This window comes from Psammomys obesus, unplaced genomic scaffold (genome assembly GCF_907164565.1).
Source record: "Psammomys obesus unplaced genomic scaffold, mPsaObe1.curated_primary_1811, whole genome shotgun sequence".
In the NCBI taxonomy this organism is placed as follows: domain Eukaryota; kingdom Metazoa; phylum Chordata; class Mammalia; order Rodentia; family Muridae; genus Psammomys; species Psammomys obesus.
Genome location: NW_026596073.1, coordinates 19,782,568 through 19,806,491, shown reverse-complemented (window position 1 = coordinate 19,806,491; position 23,924 = coordinate 19,782,568). Strand labels below are relative to the sequence as shown.

Genomic DNA, 23,924 nt, shown 5'->3' with positions numbered 1-23,924 from the left:
GTTTAGTCCAAGTCTCTGTCCACAGTTGACATGAGTTAAGTGGCTCAGTCCTTTATACTTAAGGTTTCCCAGGCCCCAGCTTTTGAAGGCATATTACTATGAGGGATTTTGCTGAACCAGAAAGTTCAAATGAAAGATCATCGACGACATGTGTAGGGAGGAGAACATGTGATACTATGAAGCTAAAATGAGCTATGTTTTGTCTCCAGGGCAGTCATGGCTTAATGTAGTACAACCATGAATAAGACAAATCAGACTCCTCACAGAATACTGACAGAGAAAATAGTTAAAGACAAACTGCCACATGCTGAAAAGAGGTTATGAGGGCCTGTATATGCTTGTGTGTACATGTCTTGTCTTGTATGCTTACACACATAAGTATGTTTATTATATGTACTTCTAGCATATATAAAAAGATTTTAGTTCCTCCTTCATGAAGACAGCTAAGTTATTTAGAGTATTTTTGATACACAGGTAATATGAGATTAAAAACCTATCATTTTAACATCAGCTAGCACAACTTGAATTTTTTTTTTTCTGTTGAAAAAAATACTTACCCTCACTATGTCTTTTCTCAAAGATGAGTAGGTAGAGGATGTTTATATTTCTTTTAAGAAAGTCTTGACAGCTACTCCCTGAGGAGGGGCTCTTACTCTTTAAATTTTTATTAGGCTGCAGTATTTGAATTTAGAAAACAGACATTAGCCTTTGAGGTGCAGTATTTGATGGCATGAATCTTTTAAGCTGTAGCACTGTGAGAGAAGATTTTAGAGATTTTCTACAGACCATTTGCCAGGGGATGATGAAGCGTTTGTGAACAATACATAGTGAAACTATGCTTGCGAACTTTTCAATAGATGGTGTGGGAATATCATACTGGTGTAGGTTTTGGGTTTCAATGACATATCAAATAACACAGCTACTAAGGGTGCAATGGATTCTTCCCCATTTAGTACTCATTTTCATACAAAAGAATTGTCTTCCTAGCTAGAGTTGCTTTATACTACATAAGTCATATGCAGCATAAATTGCCATGGAAATAAGAGCTTGTAAAGTGAATAAAGTAGTAATGAATTGAATGAAGAAATAAGGAAGCTGAAGCTTGTGTTCACTTTTCTAACCCAAAGAAATTCTGCAATGTTTTCTGAGATCAAAGTAGGCCTTAGAGAAATCCCTCTACAAGCCGTACAGAAGCGAAAGCAAGCTGTACTTCTCTAACAAGCATCTTTATCTTAATTTGTAACTTAGTTATAGTACTCTAAATAAAGCACCTTTCCATAATAACATTAACTGGAAGAAGACCAAATCTGGTGTGCCTTTGATATTTTAAGTAGTGAAGTATACAGGGTGTGAAAATAAAAATCTCCTCCTTCAATTAACTAGCCACAGAAATCCGTGGTAGAAACCTGATAGAAGGCACCCGATATAGATGCTGGGAACTAAATTCAGGTCCCTTGGAAGAGCAGCAAGTGTTCTTTCCTCCTGAACCATCTTTCTAGCCCCTAAGCTAATTATACAGCAGGTCTTATTGAAAGAACACATGTTGTTTTATAGAACGTAAGTGCAGTTTTATTTAAAAAATATATATTTCTGGTATAAATAAAAATACAGTAGAGGAAGGGATCTGGTATCAGGCTATAACATGATTAAATAAGTAAATTCATGAATAAATGAACTGTATTCTCTCTCTGTCTCTCTGTGTCTATCTCTTTGTCTCTGTCTCTCTGTCTCTCTCTGTGTCTCTTTTTTTTTTCTCTGTCTCTCCTCTCCTTTCCTTTCCTCCCCTCCCCTCCCCTTATTTGAGAAGAGGAAACCTCAACTGGGAAAATATTGCATCCAGACCGACCTTTATGAAATACTGTGGGTCATTTTCTTGATTAAAAATTAATATATTAGAGCCCAGCCTACTATGTGTGGTGCCATCCCTGGGCAGGCGGTCCTGGACAGTGTAAGAAAACAGGCTGAGCATGTTGGGGTAGCAAGTCAGTATGCAGGACTCCTCCTTGGCCTCTGCTTAGGTTCAGGCCTCCAGTTCCCTGCTGTGTGATCCTGTCCTGATTTTCTGCAGTGATGGAGTATTACCTGAAAGTATAAGCTGATATAAGCCCTTTCCTCCCCAAGTGGCTTATAACAGTGTTTTATCATGACAGAAACCTAAGATATGAGGTTCTAGAAGAAACATCAAGCAAGATCCATATGACAATTTCTTGGATCCCCTCCTTTCTTTGTCTTCCCTTCTGAGAGCCTCTTACTGCAGCATCATGGTTTTTCACTGGCCTGTATAGTAATAATCAAATATTATAAAACTTACTGAAGATGCTCTTTACTTTGAGGTAGAAAGCAAACTGTCCACCTCAGTAGTCACTTACCCTGTATGGCTTCTGGGAGGTTCTAAGTGGGGAAGAAGATATGTACAGATTAAGTATGATGTCCAAATGAAATCAAGATTGGCAGAGACTTAACCTGATGTTTTGGGTTTGCGTTCTCTACTGAGTGTTGTTCTTTTCTCCACAGATCAATAATCATTTTATTTTTCTGCATTCATCTTGAGGTGTAAAACAAAGTTTCACAAATGAGGTTCTCCTATGTTGAATAAGAAAGTGTCTGTTTAAATGTTCAAATATTATATAAAATAATAGAATTTAAAGCAGAATTTGGTTTGTAAATGTGTTTATATTATGTTTGTGTCTATTTGTTTTTGTTCTCTGCATCTCTGTTTCTCTCTGTGTTGCTTTGTGTGTGTGGGTGTTTGTGAGTATGGTTGTGTGTATACATATGTTTTATAGGTCAAAGCTGTGGAGGTATCGAAAAGGCAGACGGATGAGGGAGACAAGCCAGGATACACATTCTGAAACTGGACTTACTACATCGTGGCACCATTTGTGAGTCTGTCACCTCACAGCACCACACTTTCTCAGAGTTTAGCACTGTCCAGACTTTCTATGTCAGTACAGGCCATAGGAAAAAAATCCCCTCACATCTGTTGGAGAGAATCTCACCTATTTTTAGTTCCATGTCTAAAATTATGTCTGAAGTCTTCAGAGCACATGTGAAGAGATACAAAATTTTCCCTTCTGCAAAACAAAGAAGAGATATTCCCTGAATAACAAGTGGGTCAACTTAGAAACAGCCCATCTGCTGTTCATCTTCATGCCCTGGGTAGCAGAATACCTACTGTAAAATCTCACTTGCTCCCGTGTGAATGCCCACTAGCATAAAAATGAAATGACTTGTTCTTTAGCCAGAGCTGTCTGAGTTCAGGGCACTCCAAAATCCATGTCATACATAGATATTCACATACAAAAAATAGTTTTGTTATAATCTATTTACTTATGTGATTGCTGTTTAATTTCAATCCGTTTTAAACTGCTATATGTCTCTCACCTCCTAACAGTTCTGTTAAATGTACAAATCTAAAAAATTTGAAATTTGAGGTCATTTTGTAATTACACAGATAATTTTAGATATTCAGCTCTAGGGCTGGCAATATGGGTCAGTTGGTAACAGCATTAACCCTACAAGCCTGATGACCTAGAGTTTACATAAAAAGTACAGTAACATACAATGCATCTGTGATCCCATTGTTCATTCCATGTATTGGGTAGTTCAGGGCCAGCAGCAGAAACAGCAAGAGAGACCCTGCCTACATGAGGGAGAAAGAGAGAATTCCCTGAAAACATACCCAGTGGGACAAACACACACACACACACACACACACACACACACACACACACAGAGAGAGAGAGAGAGAGAGAGAGAGAGAGAGAGAGACATCAGCTCTAAATATAAGATGATGTTGGTTGTGCATTTGCTGAATGCAACAACTCCATTTCTGTTTAATAAAAATTAAATAACAGGTAAATAGTTATATAAAAACTTCAGAACAGGAGACAGAAAAAATAAATCAAGAGATTTTTTTTTTAAAGTGGGTTAGGAGGGAAAGAAAGATCTGTGAAGAGGAACCTATATAGAAAGAAAAAAAAATTAAGAAAGGCAGCAGGAGAGGAGCCCCCAGGCTATGGGGCTGATGTGGTCATCAAGTTTAGGCAGCTGCTCTGATTGATTCCACAATTTATTTATACTGGAGTCATCAAAGTAAGTCATCTCTTCCCCCAGCCCCCATGCTTTGAAATTCTAATGAGCTTTCCAGCTATAATCTAATAACCGCTGCTCTCTAACTGGTCATATGCTGCTTCACCTTCAATGGTATTTAACAAGCACCTTGACAGCCCCCTGGGAGACTGGTTTCACTCTCTTAGATTATAGCCACAGGGGCACTGTTCCATGAGTTCTTGTAGTCTGCAACATGAAATCAATTTCTTGTGGGTTTTTCTATTTCACCAAAAAGCCACGTTCAGCATGCTTGTTGAGTTGAGTTTTAGCATGGATAATTTTCTTTTTGCCCAGCCACAACCCTCAAAATTCTCCTGCTCTCCTGCTCTTCTGAAACAGAAGTCATTACTGTTATCTTGTTAATAGTAGTTTCAGATACTTTCAGACTTACAAAGGAGTTATAAATTATGCAGAGAAGTTTGAGATTTTCCTAATGTTAATACTTTGCAACATTAGTGTTTTGCCTCTTCTCCCTCAGCAATATGAGAAAAAGTGCTCCACCTGTGGGTCTAGAGGCTCCCTGTCTCTGTAGTATATCAGCATTTCTCTTCCTCAAAACCCAAACCAACCAAATAAATAACAGTAACAACAAAATGTATGTTTATTTTACAGAGGTGGCTACTCTATTGTTTAGCCATTGTTTCTTTTCTTTAAACCACAGAAGTCCTCGGCTACATATTCTGATTTGCTATAAACTAGAACCTGAAGGACATATTTTTTATGCATTTGGTAAAATTTCCTTGCTCCAGCATCTCCTGGTTGTAGCTGTCTCATTCTTCATACCTGTCTTTATTCTGTTGAGAATATTCTGCAGGTATCTGATAGGCCCAGAACTCTGTAGGGGAACAGTCTCCCTGCTTCCTAAATGTTCACTCTATCAACTTCCTCCCTGCAAATAGAATGGACAGTAGCTTAACTTTGATGAGTTAACTTCATGTTGGTTATTTGGTACCCTAAGTGTCAAATTCCAGAAGAACAGTTAGCATTTCAAACTTCATCCAGTCATTCTGACTTGAACAACTACTACAAGAAGTGGTAAACAGTAAACATCCAAAAATATATCCGAAAGTAAACAGTGGGAATAGAATGAGTTTAGTGGTATAAATTCTCACCAGTCAGACAACTTGCTTTACCCAAACAACAGTTGTTTCATAGTTTTTCATTAAGAAAATAATCAATAAGACCATTATCCTTTGTTCTGCTTTTGAGTACCAACTGCTATAGCCTAAATCATGTCCAATTCTGAACTGTACGATTAAATCTAATGAGGGTTTTTATATTTCCTCTTCTAAATTCAACTTTGGCATTTTCTGAAGAGGTTATTGGATTGCTGTCAAATTGAGAGTGTCTGTAGATTCTGAGCATGTGTGTACACTGGAAAATCAGACAGTTCTAAATATTTTAATAACAGGTCTGTCTTTGTGAGTATGAGAGCTGTTCATGATTTGACCTCTGGTGAACCTATAACTATTGATTCAGTGAAGAGTCATCCAGTAAAATGAGGCTAGGACAAAGGAAACGAAAATACTACATTTAATTCAGTTGATTGTGAAGTCCATTGATCTTCCGTTCTCCGTCAGAGTCAGGTTTGGTTGTATGCATTATCATATTTCATTGACAAAGATGAGCACAAACCTCCTTTTTCCCCATGCTGGTTTTAAAGTGCAGAACAGTGTCTTACCTTTTATTCATGGTTCGTTAGAAATGCACTCACAGGTTTCATGAATCTTCATCTTCAAGGAGAGACCGTATGACAATCAAGTGCTCACTAATATCTACATAAACCTTATAGCAACTAAAAGGTGGTGCTGTCTGCTCAGCTTGAATATTTGCCAAAAAGAGTTGGGAGGATCAGGAAGTTATACACTTTTAACCACTTTTCTCTGCAGTACAAGCTCAGTGCTTGACCAGCTTGAACCTGGGTATGACTAAATAAGTAAATAAAATTATTCCTATAAATAATTCATTCACGATTGATGGACATTTCTAAACCCAGCCCTTCTCATCAAACTAAGATAGCATTTCTAAGACATAAAATATGTTTCCAGATGAATCAGAACCTAGAATACATGGTTCCTCTTCTGTCGAATCCTTAAGTTTTGTTCAAAGAGTTTATTAACATTTTCAGCCTTAACACAGCTTGATCTTTAAGAGATAATCCAGCCAGACCAATTCCTGCAATATTTACTTCTTTTGTCTGTGGGATGGTGCCTTCCAGGGCATGGCAATAGAAGGATGATTCACTGCTGAGAACCATCTCAGGCTGCCTCAACTCCAGGGTGGATTGCTGTATTACAACAGCCATCCATAGGCTGCCAGAAAAGAACATGGGTCTAAGAGGCCTTGTTCATAAATTGTTTCACAAAAGAAAGAGAAAATGCTTTGAGAATTAAGCAAAGTAGGAAAACTCTGTACACCTGAGGGCAGCCACCCAAATGTTTTTGTTCATAGAATTTCTTCTTTCTTTGTGAAAGTACCACTCTAACTCGTGTGTATCACAGGGACTCCAAACACCTATAACACACAAAGGTGATTCAGGGCAATCCAAAGGAGGGACTTGTTAAGGTATCATGTGTGTTTGTTCTGCTAGAGTGGGCACTATTGCTTTCGTAGTCCAAATATTTAGTTAACCATGTATACGGTGGTGTGTATCTTCTTGGGGGTAGCAGAATCATCACTGGACTAAATATGTACATGTACTTATTTGTCTAAGTAAAACATAAAGGTAAAATATGCAACACTGTCAAGGGCATCTAATCAAGAGTTCTGTTAGCCACACTTAAATTTGATGTCCAGTCATAAGTTCAATGCACATCCCATTTGTCTTTCTAAATGAGGATTAATCACCTTCGCCTGTGTCCACTTTCTTGATTATTTTCTTTAGGTGTGTAGATTTCATTATGTTTATCATATCTTGTAGGTCTATATAAGCGAGTATATACCAAGTTTGTCTTTCTCCTTCTGGGATACTTCACTCAGAATGATCTTTTCTAGATCCCACCATTTGCCTGCAAATTTCATGATTTCCTCCTTTTTGATTGCTGAGTAGTATTCCATTGTGTAAAAATACCACAATTTCTGTATCCATTCCTCCGTTGATGGACATCTGGGTTGTTTCCAAGTTCTGGCTATTACAAATAAAGCTGCTACGAACATGGTTGAACAAATGTCCTTGTTGTGTACTTGAGCAAATTTTGGGTATATACCTAGGAGTGGTATAGCTGGGTCTTGAGGTAGCACTACTCCTAGTTGTCTGAGAAAGCGCCAGATTGACTTCCAAAGTGGTTGAACCAGTTTACATTCCCACCAGCAATGGAGGAGGGTTCCCTTTTCTCCACAACCTCTCCAGCATGTGTTATTACTTGAGTTTTAAGGCATCTGAAAGACTCTACCTAGCAGTGTTTCAAAGCAGACACTAAGACTCATAACCAAATCCTCGGCAGAGTGCAGGGAATCATATGAAAGAAGGGAAGTTAGTATGATATGGAAAGGATAGGAGCTCTACAAGGACCAAATATATCCGGGCACAGGGTCTTTTCTGAGACTGACACTCAACCAAGGACCATCTATGGATATAACCTAGAACTTCTGCTCGGATGTGGCCCGTGGTAGCTCAGTAACCAAGTAGTTTTCCAAAGTAAGGGGAACACAGACTATTTCTAACAGGATCTCAAGGGCAGGCTGTTTGACACACACCCCCCCCCCCAGGGGAGGAGCAGTCCTGTTAGGCCACAGAGGAGGACTTTGCAGCCAGCCCTGAAGATACCTGATAAAACAGGGTCAGATGAAAGGGGAGGAGGTCCTCCCCTATCAGGGGACTTGGAAAGGGGCAGGGAGGAGACCAGGGAGGGAGTGTGGGGTTGGGGAGGGAATGAGGGAGCGGGATACAGCTGGGACACAGAGTTAACAAAATGTAACTAAAAAGAAAAATAAAATAAAATAAAAAAAAAAGAAATACGGATCACCAAAGCTATTAGTTTAACTGACTTGTATGAAAACCTGAGCTTAGATAGGCTTAAATCTTTGTTTCATGTTGCCAAATTTCACCTATTTATCTTCAGATTAGAAGGCATCATAATAAAATAAGTTTTAGGAGAAAGTCTATTACTTCCCGTGTTTTTTTTTTTATTAATTCCACTTTATTCATTTTGTATCCCCCCATAAGCCCCTCCCTCCTCCCCTCCTGGTCCCACCCTCCCCCCTCCCTTTCTGCATGCATGCCCCTCCCCATGTCCACTGATTGGGGAGGTCCTCCTCTCCTTCTTTCTGATCTCATTCTATCAGTTCTTATCAGAAGTGGCTGCATTGTCAGGGTTCTAGGTTATCTCCATGAATAGTCCTTTGTTGGAGTATGAGTCTCTGGGAAGTTCCCTGTGTTCAAATTTTCTTGTTCTGTTGCTCTCCTTGTGGAGACCCTGTCCTCTCCAGCTCTTACTATTTCCCACTTCTTACATAAAATTCCATTCACTCTGTTCTAATTGGCATTTTCTGCTTCTATTTTCCAAGAAAGACTCTGCTTATTAAAATAAATAATGGCACACTTTATGGCATTGACAAAAAGAAAGACTGTCAAGAATTTGAACTTGTAAACTTGTTTCTACCATTAAATAATAACTAATATGTGCATCAAAAGATCCTTATGCCTGAAAATTTGAATATCAAAATCTTTAATTCCCTTCTGAGACTGCTAATAAAATTGGGTAAAATGGGTTACTCATCATTTTTTTTTCAAGCTGTCATAACGGCAGCACTATAAATCAAACCACACTTGGGGTCCAAATTTGCAATATTCTATCACACCCAAACCAGACATTTTCTGTTTCTCAAATGACTCCTCTCCTCAGCCCAGTCTCTGACCTCAGCCTGAGGTTTTTATTTTGTTTTGTTTTGTTTGTTTGTTTTTGGTTTAATTCAAATTTTTAAATTTTAATTTTAATTTTTCTATGAATTACAGTTTGTTCACTTTGTATCCCAGATGTAGCCCCTCCCAGCGGAGTTTTGAGAGATCAAAAATATCCTTTGTATGCATATCAGGGTCACTAGCCCAGCCTATGTAATGATTTTATTCCTATTTTTCAAAATCATTTCGGTTAATATAAAATCTTTATTTGTTTATTTGCTAAGTTACAGGTTCTAATATAATCCTTAAAATAGAATTTAAATTCATAACCCTGAAACTTCGAATAACAAGCATTTTGTCCATTGAACCAAATACCTTCTATGAAATTCTCTACTGACATTTTGTCCATTTTATAATTTAGTGGCATGGGTATAGCATTGAAAATTATCAGTAAATTCTATTTCTGAAATTTTGTGGTGACTGTTAACCCTTAGAGCTGACAAATGTTTGAGATTTGGGAATTTATAAAGCATTTCAATATTAACTTATGAAAATAAAGAAAAAATGTAGTACATAAGATTTTTCTGGAATTAAAAAATAAACCATCGGATTCAGAGCAATAGAAAATTCTTACTTAAGAAAATACTACTGTCTTGAGCTCTCCATGAAGATATACAGGGAGTTAATAGGAAAAGCATAGGCTTAGTGTAGGGCATGATGCTCACAAGACTCATAGGTTATTTGCCCCACACATAGTAAGAAAATATCAGATGGGTGCTATCAATCGAAATAATGAAAATCACGTTTTCAGAAATCTTGACAGGGTTATTATAAAAGCACTGTGATGTCTTCAGATAAAACCGCATTAGAGCAATCATCTCCTGACCATGCCATAACCGTCACTTTGGAAAAAGATATTTTGTACTTAACATTCATCTATTATTTTTTTCTTAATCATGTTTTTCATTAATAAAATCAAATTGATTGAATATGGCACATTACTATGCTGTCAGCAAGACATGTTGAGCTATTGGACTCCCTAAGCATATAACTTTTAGTCCAAATTCCCTTGCAGATGGGGCTTTATTAAATTTATTCATACAAATTATAGAAAAAATGTTCTTGTAAAAGTCTCCCTAATCCTGTGGTTTATATCAACATTTGGGATGCTTAAAATAAATATCTTCAGTGTTTAAATCTTTACTGCTACTAATGATTACTAATTACTGCTATGAATGATTCACTCTATTTTTACAGAGATATAATGAAATAAATTGTCAGTGACATTAAAGCACCAGCTCTATGATGTGTAGGAACAACAGCATTTGTATTTGCAGAGAACAGCATCCCTGCAGATGGATTCCCTTCCCTGCATTGGTCTCCTTCTGGGAAGGAGGGCACCACACCTCCTCACTCTGTCCTCTTTTTTTCAGGAAGGTTGCAAATGTTCTGTTTGTTCCAGGGAAGAACACTGAAAGAACAGTAACAACTGTCCGATAGAGACTTTTGTCCAAAGAAGAGGTCAGCAAAATCATTCACACCAGGCCTAAAAACTAAAAGCACACATATTCAAGAGTGTGCATGCAGCCACACTGGTACAAATGTTCACACATTATTGCCACAGTTATTATACATCACTTGTGGACAGAAAAGATAGTTCCTAGAAATGGGAATGCTTTGCCGCAAATGAAAGCAAGGAAGATAGGGCTGCCTGAGCTTCAATGAGGCTTGTGTGGAACACTGAAATGTGTAACCTGGTCGGGTTTAAAGCAGGAGATTCATGCTACGGTAAGTTAAAGATTGATGCTGCAGTAGTCTACTGTAAAATGCAGTTAATCATTTATAAGAGGGAAATATACTGATACATGTAAGCTACATTTTTGTCTGTGCCCTGTATTCAAAGCTTGGAAAATGTTTCAGAACTTTTAGAAATGCAGGCATGATACTTAAAACAGATCATTCTCTAATTAAAATAACCATTGAGTGCAGGGAGGAAGAAGATGGCTCAGTTGGGAAAGTGCTTGCTATGCAAACATGAGGCGCTGGAGTTCAGAACCTCTGGCACCCACATCAAAGCAAGGCAAGACAAAAAAAAAAAAAAAAAAAAAAAAAAAAAAAAGGAGAGGTCAGCTCCCCAAAAAGAAGGCTCCTTAGAGCCTTAGAGTTCATTGTACATCTACTCTAGATATTCATGATGTCTAGCTTCAATTTAAAGAGTGTCTGAAAAATTTAACATGCAGAGCAACAACAACAAAAAAAAGACCCATATTCAAGCTCTGATCTGAACACTTGGCTACAACGGCATGCGCAACCATGACATGTGCACATGCACAAACAATAAATAATAAATCACACAATAATGGCGAAAGTAGTTTGAAAAGAACTTGCTAAGTCTATTTTTCCAAGTAGGGCAAATACTCTTTCTCTGTGTTTTAGCTTTCTCAAATCTTATATTGAACACATAGTTTATCAATTTATGGAATCAACCTCAGAAAGTAGTAAAGTAGAGAACACGATTTTTATATTTATTTAAAAGCCTTAGTATTCTGATCAGAGTAGTAATTGCATTGATTAATGATTAATTCTGCTTGAAGTCTTTGTGAATAAGCTTCATTACTATGTTTATATTTGAGTACATATCATGTCATAAATTTGAATAGATAATTATAAGTCAATATCTTCAGCATGGGAGAATCTTAATATGCCATATTAAGAATCTATATGCGATAGATTCTTTTCATTTTTATAGTGAGATGAATAATGCTTTGAAGACAAACTAAAAAACTGCTTCTTGGTGAATAAGTATCAATACACAATAAATTGTGAGACCCTTATATTCAATGAAACTTTCAATTGACCAAAATATTACCATTTCCTCATGGTCTTTGTGTCAGGTTTTCCTCCAAAAGTCAAGCTGTCTTGACAATGGCAGAAAGCAGAACCATGTGCAGAACCATAATTAACAAATATTTAATTTGTTCTTGAAGAAGTAGTTAGTTTTTAGCTGGATTGTGAAGAGAACCTTGATTACAATTTTATGTAGATACATTCAGCTCATGGTGGGATATTAGGACGAAGACATGATCCCCAATCCATAGGCAACCCAGAAGTGATATTATTCACTTGTTTGATGGATTTAGAGAACATAGGATTAGAGGATATTTATTGCTGTTTGTGGGGCTTCACTATGTTGGCCTGGCTAGCCTGGAACTCACTCTATAGACTAGGTGGGGCTAGAACTCACAGAGATCTGCCTGCCTCTGCCTCACAAGTGCTGGGATTAAAGGTGTGGCACTACATGCTGGGCCAAATGTGGACTGAGTGCTAGTGGAATCCAGAAAGGAGCTTTGAATCTTCTGGAACCCATGATAGAGCAGTTGTGAATTGCCATGTGAGTGCCAAGAATCAAACTCCAGCCCTCTGTAAGAGGAGAGCCGCATGCGTGCCTAATCAATGAGCCATCTGGCTCCTAACATTTTTGGTTCTTTAGGATCCCCCCTTACCTCTTTCTCTGTCCATCTCTCCCTCTCTTTGTGTGTGTGTGTCAGTGACTGTGCACATAAGTACAGTGCCAGTGTAGGCTCGAAGAAGGTATCGGATCCCCCTGGAACTGGAATTGTGCAATGGTCTGGTACAAGTACCAGGAACTCAAACTAGGTTCTTTGCAAGTGTAAGTATAAGCCCTTTATAGAATAAACAATGCATTATTTTATATTATCTGTACAAAACACTATCTCTGTACTTCTAATAATGAGTGGAACTATGGAGGCTTCCTTAGGTATCCCAGGGAAAAAGCTTTTTCTCTTGATTTACTCAGATGTCTGACCCCTGAAGTATGCTTTCTTTTTCATTTTCCTTATCGTTATAGCTTTCTCTATTCTCTTCACAGTCTGTTTAGTCAGTCTAGGTGTTATTCAGTAGACCCATTCCAACATCTACTGTGATTGATTTATTTAGAAATACTTCCAGGCCAAAATGAGAATGAAAATAAATGGAACAGATGAAAGTGTCCTGCTGCAAGAGAGAGCTACAAATTGAGGTTAAGAGTAATTGCTTTGGCATAATTGTTATTTGTAATCTCAGAACAAATGCAAATTCCCCATTAGGAGCAGTAAATCCGGTGCTTAAGGTAGAAGATAAGTATTTCATGGGAAGCCACAGCAGAATGCTAACTTCAAAAACATAAAATTTTCTTCAGGTCTTTCTTTCTGACTAATAGCATAAGGATCTGAAGGACGCAGGAGTACCTTAGAAAAATGAGTATTGAAACATGATTTGTGAGTGTTCTTTATCAAAAACACTTTATGAAAACTTTGTCATTGTACAAGCCTAATATGTACTTTATTTCATAAATACTCTGCATTCAAACTGAGTCTGGCTTCCAGAAATCCCAATGAGTTCCTCACAGTTATTCCTTTCCACACTTATCACTGGAGGAGATAATAAGAAGTTGTTATCTTCGAAGAGAGGAAGGAGGAGACATACTTCAGTGACTTCCCCAAGGTCATGACTGCATTTTGTGGTAGATGTGGGAAGAGTGTCAAGAATATGGAATTTTACTCTTTGCAACTACCGTGTCCTCATTTCTCAGGTTATATTTTTAAGTCAGAAGATTGTTAATGCCAGTAGGGATCATGATAATCATAGTTATAAGCCAAACGCTGTCATTTGATTCTGTAAATATCCAGCAGCTATGGCCAAGAACTTATGTAAGAACCACCATCTTCACTTTAAAATGAATTATCTGATAGGGGAGGTCTTCTTTTCCTTCCTTCTGATGCTAGTCAATTAGGTCTCATCAAGAGTGGCTGCTTGGGGAGGGGCATGCATGCAGAGGGTGGAGGAAGGAAGGGATTGGGACAGGAGGAGGGAGGGAACCACAGGGGGGATACAAAGTGAATAAAGTGTAATTAATAAAGAATAAAAAATATATCAGAAAAAAATAAAATAAAATGAGTTATCTGTTATTTTGAACTAGTAAGTTAAATTGAGTTCTTGGCTGCACTGAAAAACATTTGGTTGTTTTTATTCTGTAGGAGACACAGCAAAATTTCAAGCTCTGTGTGTACTATTTATTTACACAATAATATTATTTACGCACACAAGAACCAAAAACGAGCAGATAATTGCAGTCCAGTGTGAGTTTGAGAAAGTGGTGAGCACAGTGGGAGAAAAAACATATATAGTGTGGCATTGCAGTGGAATAAGGAAAATCGTTTGTGCACAGGCAGGTGCAGATGTGCCTGCTATTCTGTTGATATTGTTTGTGAGATGTTAGCAAAGGAAACTTTAGGATATATCTAACCCTACTTTGTCGGTTTTATAGTTATTTAACAATTACCATATTAACCCTGGATAGAGATGGCAATGTTCAATCCGTGTTAAAACAAGAATAAAACATTATGTGTGAGACAGATGGCTATTTTTTGCATAGGGATATAGATGTTCCTTTGTGTGTGCTCATTTGTACTTGTGTGTGTGAATATGCATATAGTGTGTATGTAGTATATGTGTTTGTGTGACTGTGTAAGTATGTGTGTGGGTGTGTGTATGAGAGGAGACAGAGAGGAAGGAAGAAGGGAAGGAGAGAAAGAGTGAGACAGAGACAGAGAGACAGAGACAAAGAATGTACTGTGCATGCATCTGGACTCCAGAGGCTAAGCCCAGTAACTTCCTCAATAGCTCTGTAACTTAGTTATTGAGACAGGGTCTTTCAGCGAACCTAAAACTCACCAGTGCTGCCAGAGTGGTTGGCCAAGATCCAAAGAACCTCCTGCCTTGCCTCCTAGGCTCTGGGGTTGCAGGTTTGCACTGTCACCTATGAACTTTTATATGAGCTCTGGGATTAAACTCTGAAACTCATGCATGTTTAACAACTACTAGTACCAGCTGAACCATATCCCCAGCCCCTATGTGAGTATTTTAACTCAAGTGGCTAAATATTTCTATGGGTTATTATCAGAGACAGTGCTTTGGAGAGAATCTCATGTTTTGTGCACGGCATTTAATAATTTGAAAATGGAAGGTTGGTTTGTTCTCTGTCTCTACAGGCCATCCTCTGATGAATTAATTTCACCTTTGATGTCTTCCTGTAGAACCACATCTAGAAGTCATAGTTGATCTCTGCTCAGTGGTACTCAGATTAAGATGAATGGTCTTTCCAAAACAGTGACAGAATGATAGCAGTATAATCCCAAATTGATGCACTGAGACCATTTATTTTTCTTTAATAAAATAAAAAAGCTGTCAAGTATTGTTTATGTTTACAGCTGACATTTCTATATGAAGGGAACACAGTCTGTTCTTTTAGTTTAGTGAGGAGGCAGAGGAGTCACAGACACATTACAAAGGACAAAAATCTTAAACACAATGAAAAAACTGGAAGAGCCTGTTAGCATAGATGAGGGGGATGAGAAAAAAAAAATCAGAAAGAACACTGACATCACAGGCAAAGTCCTTTGCTGTGGATAACCATGACCTTTATGTCTTCAGTACTTTCTCTCTGTGTTCCTTAGAAAATAGTATGTTGTCCAACTTACTGTGAGAGGAATCTTGCTGAGTGATTTGACTAACAAAGATAATATAGAAAAGTACATTTTTTTTTTCCTGAGTTGTTCTTAGAGAAATGGCTTACAATGACAGCAAAAGGTGATGTGGACTCCAGAAGTATTTTATGGGTTATAGAAGGTTTTAATGCGTAGACAATTGTCTTGTCATTTCCTCACTAATGCTCATTCATATCGAGCAAATCCAGAGAATAACATTATTTTTCAGTTAACTATTTTTTCTATTTATTACAATTTATTCAGATTGTATCTCAGCTGTAGCCCCCTCCCTCCTCCCTTCCCAATCTGTCCCTCTTCTCCTCCCATGCCCCACCCTCATTCCATTGATAGGGGGTGACCTTCTCCCCTTCCCCCTGATCCTATTCTATCAGGTCTCAGCAGGACTGGCTGCACTGTCTTCCTCTGTGGCCTGGTAAGGTTGCTCCCCACCCCGACTTCCAGTGGGAGGTGATCAAAGAGCTAGCCAAATGAGTTCATGTCAGAGACAGTCTCTGTTCCCATTACTGGGGACCCACTCAGACACTGAGCTGACATGGGCTACATCTGTGCAGGGGTTCTAGGTTATCTCCATGCATGGTCTTTGGTTGGAGTATCAGTCTCAGAAAAGACCCTGAAGCCAATTTTTGTTGTTGTTGTTTTTCTGCTGCTCTCCTTGTGGAACTCTCTCCCCTCCAGGTCTTTCTATGTCCCCCTTCTTTCATAAGATTGCTTGCACTTTGCCCAAAGTATGGCTATGAGTTTCAGCATGTGTTTCAATACCCTGCTGGGTAGAGTCTTTCAGAGTCCCTGTGTTGTAGGCTCTTTTCCTGCTCCCTGTGTTCTCCCTTTTCTGATATCTATCCCATTTGCCTTTCTGAATAAGGATTGATCATCTTACCCAGCGGTCCTCTTTTTTTGCTTAGCTTTATTACTTTATCCTATAGTTTATGTCTAATATCCACTTATAAGTAAGTAGATACCATGTATGTCTTTCTGTCTCTGGGATACCTCACTCAGGATAATCTTTTCCATTTACTTCTTGAAAATTAGAACTCTCAGGTTTGGCAAGATGGTCTGTGTTTCAGTCCCTTGATCCATATGGTAGAAGGAAAAAACCAATTCCTACAAGTCGTTCACTGATATCCACAAGTATGCTGTGGCATGCTTGCTCCCCTCATTTCTCTCATGTATAAACATGAGAAAATTAATATAAGAAATGATGCTTCCACCAATCATTGACCCCATTTGAGTCTTAACAATCCAGGGAGATTTTAGAGACACACTTAGTTGATGTGTTCTCTGTGTGGCGAGCTAGTTCTGTTTCTTATGAATGAGAGATGAGTTCTAAGAAATTCACAGGTAAGTGGATCAGCAATCTCCATGTGATTGACACTATATTACACATGTTTTGAGTATACTAAACTTCCTGCGGCTCTGCACAGTGCTTCATGTGGAACAAGAGAAAATTCACCAAATTAATCGTGTGCATTCACCCTCCCATTCGGCATCAACCACAGGTCTCATTTCTGGTAAGGAAAGGGATCTTTACTTGGGCTCACACTTCACCACGGTGGGGAAGCCATAACATCAGATGCGTGAGGCAGCTGGTCACTTTGTACCTGAAGTCAGGAAGTAGAGGCATAGGAATGGTGGTGCTCTGCTAACCTTTATCTTTGGATGTATTCAAGGACCTTACTCTACCATAGAGTGGGTTTTTTCCACTTAATTCACCTAACCTAGATCATTCCTCATACACATTCCCAGGGCCTTCATTCCAAGGTGATTCTAACTCTTGTTAAGGTGACAGTTCTAATCATCTCACAGGCCTTCTATCTTTAATCTCCACTGTGGCCTGAGATCAACTTCTCTGCTGCCCTTGTAGTCACAAAACTACCTATACTAATATCCTACTGGCTGGTTAAAGCTTAAAGGTTGCTCTAAGAAGCATTGTATAACGCTCTCCATCTCCAAGAGAGATTACTCTTCCTCCTCAGAGCCATGGCTCCCTTTATTGCAGACTATCACATTATTTCAGTTTGATTTATTTTCTCTATCATCCTTTAGGCTATAATCCTCCAAGAATGAAGACAATAAAATCAAAAACCTGTGAGAGTGTCTGCTTTGTAAAAGGTCCTGACTCAATACTTATTGGCTGAGGACAGAGAAGACAGAAGCATTTGGAGGAGTGCCTCTGGATACAGTTGGCATTTTCTGCCAGTCTTTCACTGGCCACCCTATTGGTGGGGGTTGTATGTGTCTTACACACTCTGGCATGATCTCCTCCTTTCACTTTTCATATCCTTAACTCATGGGGCCAACAAGATTGCCTTCTAAACTTTTCAATTTCATTTCTACTTCTTTTTAATCTGCACTGTCATTGACTTAATGTAGGACTTCATGTTTCACCTGGACAATATTGCAATAACCTCTTAACTGATCTCCCAGTTGCAATATATGACTATTAAATTGAAATAGGTTGAATTGCTTGAAGTAACACCCTTTATTTTGAAAATAGATCAACCACCAAGTACCTGCAGCCTAGTTACATGTTCTCAATTTTATTATGTGTTACAGGGAAGTCAGGAGACTCCCATGCCTAAGGACTCTCACTATACTCACAGGATACTCTAGTGTGACAATGAAGGAAAATGAAAGTCTTTCTTCCTTTGTAATTAATTAATTAATTTTTGACAAAGAGTCTCATTTTGTACTTCTCATTACCATAGAACTTGCTATAAAAATCAAGCTGGTCTTGAATTCACAGAGGCCCACTTGCCTCTGCCACCATGTACTGGGGTTAAAGGCAAACGGCTCAGTGTTTCTAAAAGTTAGTTCCTGGTGTGTGTGAGTCATGTGGAGATATTGGGCATGCTCCCTGACATTCCTCATTTCCTAGAGTCTCAGATGGCATAGACGCTGCTGGTGGGTGCTACAACTTAGAAGAAGGATATTAAAATGTGCTCTATGCTTTAAGTTGTGCTTCAACGTGAAGATGCTAAGACAGGCAGGTTTCATAGAAGTTGTAAGGGGTAGGATGAAAAGACCCTTGGGTCAATACAAAGTGAGTGTCAGCAAGCAAACCAAAGATGACTTGGACTATGAACAATATGCCTTATAATCCAAGGGAAACCTTGTAAACAAAAATAGTATCAGTATTTTTGAAACTATCATTCAATGAAAACAAAAAAGCCAAATGCATTAAGCAAAATTATGAGTAGACAAATGAAAACCTTAGAAGGCTCTGTGTCATTTAGTGATTAAATTAGATTATTACAATTGTTGCTATACAGAAATTTAACATCATCATTACAAAAATAGCTTCTCAAAAATAAATGATTAAAATCATTCAATGTATCTCACCCCAAATAAAAATAATGGAAGTTAAACATTAATTCAAACAGAAATATTAATGCAATTTATTTGTATTATAGCAGTGTCAAAGGAAATATGATTAAATCTAAGATTAGTTTCCATCATTAATCTACAAAAATTAAATATAAAGAATTTAAATTCCTTCAAAATCATACGACATTTTTCTATTCCTCTTTGAGTTCATCATTTTGTCTACAGTGTTTCAGAGTGATTGAAAGATCACATGAAATGATGGGTAATAATGAACAGAGATGATTAAGTCCTGTTTACTTGTTGAATGTTCCTTTCAGGGACAGGCCCTGCCCATCATCATGCCACTAAGGTGTGGACAAAACACACCAGCATGAGAGTAGACTTGTTGAAGGCCTGTGCTCCTCCTGTGTAGCTACTGGGATTCAAAGTGGCACATAGTGCCAGGGTTGGGAAGAGAGAGGACAAAAGATATTCCAAACTCAATTGTGACATGAAGTTAAGTGTGAAAGGTTTCAAAACAGCATGTGGCCCTTTAGAAGCATATGACAACAAAGCCAGAGGTCGATCCTTGTAGAAAGTAAGGACTGAATGAAACCGTTTAGAACATGTGTTACCTGCAGATTGCACTGCAAAGCACCGAGGCACTCTTCTTTGAATGAACAGTGCTGGCTTTGTTTTAAAGATTAAGTGTGTGTGTATGTCTGTGTTTGGTGTTTGTGTGTGTATGCATGTGAATGCGTGTGTGCATGTGTGTGCATTGGGGGAAGGCATGTGAATTCATGTGCCCGAACAGGACAGTAAAAGGCATCGGGTTCTTTGGAACAGGAGTTAAAACAAAAAAAACAAAAAACAAACAAACAAAAAAAAAAAAACATAAGAGGGATCTTAGGAACTGAACTCGGGTCCTTTAAAACAGAAAACATTCAAAACCATTATGCTATCTCAAAAGCTTAATGCAGTATTTTTCTTTTCTTTTTCTTTAATAACTTTATTTTTTATAATTTATTCCCAATTGTACCCCCCCTCTTCTTCTCCAGGTCACACCCTCCCTCTTTTATTTCCCCATTCCCCTACCATCTGACCTGAGCCTATCAGTTCTCATTAGGAATGCCTGCATGTTCTTCCTCTGTGGCTTGGCAATGCATGTCTACTGGAGGAAAGTGATCAAAGAGCAGGCAACAGAGTCCTTGTCAGAAACAGCCCCTGCTCCCCTTACTTAGGTACCCACATGGAGACTGAGGTGTCTATTGGCTACATCTGAGCAGGAGTTTTTTGCCCTCTCCGTGCATGGTCCTTGGTTAGTGCATCAGTCTCTGCTTGTCCCCCAGAGCCCAGATTTGTTGCCTGTGTTTGTCTTCTCCTGGAGCTCCAGTAGGGAGTCATAGGAAAAAGTGAGGAAATAGAATGCCAAATTTTTATTCTCTGGTAGATTGTTGTATGATGTCATAGGCTCTAATATGCCTTCACTGTCAAATAAAAGACTCCCTTACTATCTTGAAATAATATTTACTCTAGAGTTTAATTTGATATAATTGCAACACATTTAGAGGACTATATATAGTTATTGGCTACTGTGTTGGCTACTGGACAATGAGAGTCTTCTTTTTCCCAACATGGTATTTTTATTGATTATTTGGGAATTTCACATCATGCACCGTGATTACATTCATTTCCTAGTCTTCCCATGTTCCCTCTTGTGACCTCCTTCCTCCAAAAAAAAGAAAAAAAGGGAAAAAATTTCATTTTGTGTTGCCCATATACTTACTATAGCATGGTCAAATTTCCAGTGGCCAAGAAAAACTGAGACATTCCCATCCACAGGGCTACCAGAAGCCATCAGTTGTGGAGAGCTACACTTCAACATCTGTATTGCAAAATTTAAGAGTTCTCTTTAGGGTATATGCCTAGTAGTAGTATAGCTAGATTTTGAGGGTTGTTTTAGTTTGCATTTCCCTGATGACTAAGGACTTTGAGCATTTCTTTAAGTGTTTCTGTGCCATTCAATAGTCCTCTATTGAGAATTCTCTGTTTAGCTCTTTACTCCATTTTTTTAAATTGGATTACTTGATTTGTTGGTGTTTAACTTTTTTTGTATATTCTGGATATTAGCCTTCTGTCAGATATAGGATTGGTGAAGACCCTTTCACAGTCTGTAGGATGTTGTTTTGTTCTGATGACAGTGTCCATTTGTTCAACCACGTTCATAGCAGATTTATTCATAATAGAAACAACCTAGATGTCCCTCAACTGAGGAATGGATAGGCAAATTGTGGTATGTTTACACAATGGAATACTTCTCAGCAATTAAAAAGGAAATCATGAAATTTGCAGGCAAATTGTGGGAACTAGAAAAGATCATCCTGAGTGAGGTATCCCAGAAACAGAAAGACATACATGGTATCTACTCACTTATAAGTGGATATTAGACATACAATGTAGGATAAACATATTAAAATCTGTATACCTAAAGAAGCTAAGCAAGGAAGATCTTAGGTAAGATAAACCTCATTCAGAAAGGCAAACTGGATAGACATCAGAGGAGGGAGAAAACAGGGAACTGGACAGGAGCCACCATAGAGGGCCTCTGAAAGACTCTACCCAGCAGGGTATCAAGGCACATGCTGAGACCAAACTTTGGACAGAGTGCAGGGAATCTTATGAAAGAAGGGGGAGATGAAATATCTGGAAGGGATAAGAGTTCCACAAGGAGAACAACAGAACCGAAAAACTGGGCACAGGGGTCTTTTTTGAGACTGATACTCCAAACAAGGATCATGAGTGGAGATAACCTAGAACCCTTGCACAGATGTAGCCTATTTCAGCTCAGTGCCCAAGTGGGTTCTCTAGTAATGGGAACAGTGACTGTCTCTGACATGAACTCAGTGGCTGGCTCTTTGATCACCTCCCCCTGAGGGGGAAACAACCTTGCCAGGCCACAGAGGAACACAATGCAGCCAGTCCGGATGAGACCTTATAGACTAGGGTCAGATAGAAGGGGAGGAGGACCTCTCCTATCAGTGGACTAGGGGAGGGGCATGGGAAGGGAAAAGGGAGGGAGAGCAGGATTGGAACAGGACGATGGAGGGGGCTACAGCTCAGATAAAAAGTGAAAAAATTGTAATAATAAAAAATTAAAATCGTTTTCTCAGTCATCAGTTCTCTATAGTTCCTGATTTGATCTTATGCTTGCAGTTGTAGCTCCTATGTGCTCATTGTCCTATCATGTCTGGACAATGATTTAATGCACTCCTCTACTACAGAGGTAGTTGGCTATTGTATTGGGTCTGTCTCCTCTTCTGCAGTGACACCCTGTCTTTGGGGAAGAGGAAAGGATGTTCTGTAAATATTCTGTTTAGCTCTGAATACTACATAGTTTCTTATTTTGTTCACACTGAGCAGAATTTTGTATCTGTATTAATTGCCATATACTGCAAAAGGAAGCTTCTCTGGTGAGGCTTGAGATAGGTACAAATCTGTTACAGCAATCAGTGAATTCAGTGTGTTTTAAATGTTAATATTTTTTTTTAATAAAAGGTTCATGGAAGGAGAATGTAGGGAGTGACAGGGCAAAGGAGACAGGAGAACAGATTTGATCAAAACATATTCTACATATTATTTCTGAAACATAAATAAACATTTAGCTACAGTTTAGCAAAGAAATCGGTGTTGAAAGACCTGAAGTAAAAATAGCGTGGAATAATGTATGTCACTTTAAAAGCATGTCACTTGTGGTTGCCTAGACTGAAATTACCCTAAAACTGCTCCAAATCCAACTGTACTGTATTCCTCCTGCCTCTGTTCCTGTAGTACTTTATAGTACCTTATCTGTATCTAAGTCTTCACAGGCTATGCCATATCCTCCCAAAGAATGGGGACTTTTTATTTCTTCTGCACCCCAAGTTCCTCTGAACTTAAGATCGGGACATGGAAAGCACCCAATAAATGATGATTAGCTAACTGAAATAAAGAATAAGTTAGAAAAAATGTATTTCAGTTTGCCTTGCCAAGTAAAAATATAAAAAAAGACATGAAAAAGGAAAGCCAGCTTTTGCAAAGACCCCAGTGACTATCAGCAGAAGTGCCCCAGCAACACCCACTCTGTGTTAGGCCTTAGGACTTGTACATGAGAAACCTTTATTTCAAATAACCTTTATTTCCTTTCTTAGGACAAGATAATGACCTCACTGTTTCTGTCCCTCATGCCCTCCCCAGCCACATTCTGTAGAGTTACAGTGCTTTTACTTGTAGTGTTTGAGCCTCGGGCTTTTCTTAAATTCCTCTTTTTTAATATTTCATTATCTTAAAGCAGTGGGATGGAGTTTCCTTTACTTCTCCTGGTAGGTGGTTAGCAGTATGGAGGTATAAAAATGTCACTAGAGACTAATCAGAATAAATTGATTGAGTTTTGCCTAATGCCTCTGCTTCTGACAACCCATGCTGCCTAGCATATCCAATTAATCACCTCTGATAGGTTTCAAAGTCTGGGTTCTATTTGCCAGCCCCTGTAACTTCCTAGAGTCTAGTTTTCAGTTTCCCCCTGAGAAATGCCTAGTCTAGAGACCATATTCATCTCTCTTTCCTTCATCCATGTAACTCCAGACTCAATAAAACAAACAAACAAATAAAACAATTTTATTTGACTGTTTAGGTTTAAATTATACTCAGTCATCCCAAAGATATCTATTGAACATTTGCCATGTACAACTTTAGTCAAAGTACTCTGAGAGACAGTGTGTTCTGGGAGATACATACATCTCAATACAAAAAAAGCAACCCCCCCCGAAAAAAAAAAAAAAAAGCAAAACAGAACAATTACCAGTTGCTACATAGAGCACAGTGGTTTAGAAGAGTAGAACAGACATGGATTTATATTTTGCCTGTTGTGTCTCGTAAGAATTAGTGTTAGCTGTCAACTTGACAAGATTCTGAACAACTTAAATAAACTTCCAGGCACACAAATAAGCGATAATTTCAGTTAGGTACCTGACTCTGTGCATGACTGTGAGGGGTCGCCTTGATGTTGGGGGCACCATTCCCTAGAATAGTGTCCTGGACTGCACAAAATGGAGGAGGCGAGCAAA

The 23,924-nt window shown here is 38.5% G+C and overlaps 1 protein-coding gene across 4 annotated transcripts in view; it reads left to right on the top strand.

Annotated features, from left to right (window-relative positions):
* Nlgn1 (neuroligin 1) overlaps positions 1 to 23,924 on the top strand; it is a 997,420-nt gene that overhangs the window by 871,551 nt on the left and 101,945 nt on the right. The gene's annotated exons all lie outside the window — the stretch shown is intronic.